A 3843-nucleotide genomic window follows, 5' to 3' on the forward strand; every position below is an offset into this window, starting at 1 on the left:
GGTTAAGGGTCAGTAACACGACTTCCATTCATATGCATGCAAATGCGGGAGAGTGGAAACGCAAGCTCATGCGAAGAAGTTTTGCATTTTACTGTCAAGTCAAGTCAAGTCACCTTTATTTATATAGCGCTTTTACAATACAGATTGTGTCAAAGCACTTAACAGTATCAAATCGGAGGATAGAGTGTCAGTAATGTATAATTTATAATGTATAATTAAAGGCATTTCATTATTGAATTCAGAGATGTCAACTGTGCTCCAGAGTTCAAGTTTGGTGACCAACTGAAGATCGATACGTCACGGCATGACTTCATACCTGAATTAAAAGAACATAAGATTAAAACTGCAGCACTGCAGGAGTAGATTGTATTTATTTATTTATTTTACATTTCTGTGTTGAATTTAGGTTTTTCAATAGAGCGTGACGTCATATCAAGAAATATTGTATGCTCAAAATCTACCGCGGCTTTATGTCTAAAGTAGACTATCAAAATAAAGTTTAACCACTTTCCAGTAATGAAATATAGTTTCTGGTAAACAATATAAAGAGAATATAGCCCACAAAAACAGATTTTTGTCATATTTTCCATGCTTATGCCATTAATTCAGTGAGTAGAGCTGCTGTTGAGTTAGCAGAGTCACATGGGTCCTTAATGTCAGATAATGCTGGGAAATTCAGTTTGGTGAAGTAAATCTATTCTTCCAGACTGCACAAAAATGTAAACTTGCCTTTTCTATAAACACTTCACTTCACTGTCACATTGTGGTAGGAAAATTTCAATGTAAATTTTTCTGACTTCAAGACAAGCCAATTTACTTGGTGGCCATCTTTGTACCACTTGAGCTATAGTCTAGTCATGCAAATATAATTACAATCTACATGAATGTGGAAAGACTGAAGTTTAAGTTTCAAAAATGCATAAAAAAACAACAACCTGGTCTCATAAAAATACGTACCTCTGCGCACTTTTTGTGCGATGCCGTTTTACGTACCTTGCTGCATGTTTCGCCGCAGTTTCAAATAGAAATGTCCACTGAGTGGCGCTAAAACACAGGTTCAATATGTGAACCCTGGCACGTTTTTATTACGCAGATATTGGTACGTATTGCTGTTTTTTTAATTACGTTGCTTCAGATACGTATTGCGGCGGTTCAGAATTCAAATATCCGGGGACTGTCGCTAAAGGTTAATGCTCTATCGAGTTGGAAATATGCCCTACATCAAATCCAACCCTAAACCTACCTGAACACCTAAACACTAGTTAACAAATTCAAAACTGATATAAAAACGTATTAGCTGATGCAACTGTGCCATTTGAACTTCCTTTTACGCAGATTTAACTGCTTTGTCGAACCGGTGCTTCTCGTCTCCTAAGTCTGTCTCCGTACTCCGTGAGCTACAGATAGATATGAAGCTGGATGTGTGCGATGCTAACATTCAAAAACATCAGTTTTCAAAGTCATAGCATGATATTCTTCAAGTAATTGTGCGAAAATGACTCTTTATTAATCGCAGCTCTGTAAATTTGTGTGAAAGTGTTCATTTATTTTGGAAACTGCAGTGATATGTACTTATTGGTACGTATTTCATGTCACGCTAAAAGTGCACCCAGGTATGTAAATGCCATGAGACCAGGTAGAAAAAAAAAGATAACCTGCCCCCTTGCCAGAGGAGAACTGGCCCCCCAACTGAACCTGTTTTCTACCAAGGTTTTTTCTCCATTTTTGTCACTGATGGAGTGTTGGTTCCTTGCCGCTGTCACCTTTGGCTTGCTTAGTTGATTGATTGCACAGATACTATTGCAAGAGAGCTGAGCTGGATGATGACATCACTGAATCATCAATGAATTGACTTTAGCTGGAAAAATGACACTCTGTTATTGTCCTCTTGCATTATTGACAAACTATTTTCCTGTTTGACACAATCTGTATTGTATAAAGCGGTATATACATAAAGGTGACTTGACTTGATAAAAAATTAACCAACAAAATCAGGCAAAAAATGGTTTCCTTTCTTTTTTTTTTTGTTAGCTGAAATAAGGCTACAGTACTGTAATTTTCAGTGTTGTCTAAACTGCATGTGCACTCTAGAGAATTTCATTAGCTCAAATGCATGATTGCGCTTTGTACACTGTTTGTCTTTAGTACATTTATTGCTCTCTTGCCTGCACTCCATCGCTGTCATGTATCTCATTATGTAGAACAGATGACATTTGAGCAGGCGTTACACTGTGAGCTATCTTCATGTTATCTGGGCGTCTCGCTGGGCACAGAGTCCTCTCTTCCACTCAGACATCAGCTAATTGCATTTGCTCTCTCTCTCTCTCTCTCTCTCTTCACAGCGTTTTAGAGGCAGCTGGTGCTTTTCCTGGAGCTTAGACACAGAGAAACATGAATCAGTCTCTCCCTCTCCTTTCTCTCGCAGGTTAAATACTCCTATTATGAATCTCTCACTGGTCTTTTATGCATAAATGCGTCATGCCAAGTGAGAAATGACTGTGAAGACAAGAAGAACATTGATTTTGTTTCACTGAATGAAGAATTAAGTTTAGAGATGTCACACATTTGTAATTTTTTGGTTAACATTCTTATTTGCAAATATAAAGCCAATAACATTTATTGTATCAATGTATGAATACAGCTTGCCACATACCTTGTTTTAATAATTGCTGTGAAAATGTCATGTAGGTCCTCTCTAGATGTTAAAAGTCAACGTATGCGTATAAAAACGTATAAAAGAAAACAAAACATTATAAACAAAATATTAAACGCACATGCTTATAATAAACAGAACATTATGTTTATAACATACTAGAAGATATTTTAAACAAACCTATGTGAACCCCTGAATCATGCGAGTGCACCGAGTCACCTCCTACCATTAAACCATTGAATCAGTATCTATAGTTCTAGTTTAATCAATTTGTACACATTTTAATGAAACATACTTTTAATAAAACATTTGCAATGTATTTGTAAAAGCTTTTTTATTCATGTTTGATCTGAGTTTTCATTGCAGAACAGTTTTGACCAGCAGGCGTCACCAGTGTGTGGAGTTTCTACAATGAACTATTTTGCAAAACAACTTGTTCAATAGGTCAAATGTTCTGAATTGCTTTGCTTTTTAATTAGAAATATTAAATATTTCTATGTCTTTATATATGTATATAGGATGAGGCGCTTAGAACGCTGGTCAATAGTTGCCCCAACTTACAAAAATTGTGCATCCAAAATCTCTTGATAGCGATTCTGTAACGGTGTCAGAGAATCTCTCTTCCACAACTATGCTAATTACAGCAAATGCTCTTTTTAACCTTTCAGGAATTCAAGCAGAGCACTCATGTTCACAAATGCAAGGCATCTCAGCAAGGGTAACGACACATTCTTATATTTTTAAATAAAAACAAAACATGGATCAGTTTTTATGTTACATCAGAATTTCAAATAATTTTTGTTCAAGTTTGTCAATCTCCTTACAAATTAATTTGGTAAAATAAATACATATATATAATATTTGGACAACTTTAAAGGTGATTTTCTCAATATTTTTTATTTGTTTGCACCCTCAGATTCCAGATTTTCAAATAATTGTATCTCTGCCAAATATTGTCCTATCATAACAAAAATGGAAAGTTCACTGGGCATCAATGGAAAGCTTATTTATTTAGTTTTCAGGTTATTTATAAATCTCAATTAAAATAAAAATTAAAAAAATAGTCGTGGCCTAATGGTTGGAGAGTTAGACTTGTAACCTAAAGGTTGCAGGTTCGAGTCTCAGTTCTGGCAGGGATTATTGGATTATTGTAGGGATTGTACCACGACTGAGGTGCCCTTGAGCAAGGC

At 35.7% G+C, this 3843-nt stretch overlaps 1 non-coding gene across 1 annotated transcript; it reads right to left on the reverse strand.

Annotated features, from left to right (window-relative positions):
• Positions 1–3173: 3173 nt before the first annotated feature.
• On the reverse strand, positions 3174–3311 carry LOC131526489 (U11 spliceosomal RNA). Its single transcript, XR_009267477.1, has one exon. It is a non-coding gene; the product is annotated as a U11 spliceosomal RNA (small nuclear RNA).
• Positions 3312–3843: the final 532 nt, after the last annotated feature.

Source organism: Onychostoma macrolepis, chromosome 19 (assembly GCF_012432095.1).
Source record: "Onychostoma macrolepis isolate SWU-2019 chromosome 19, ASM1243209v1, whole genome shotgun sequence".
Taxonomy (NCBI): domain Eukaryota; kingdom Metazoa; phylum Chordata; class Actinopteri; order Cypriniformes; family Cyprinidae; genus Onychostoma; species Onychostoma macrolepis.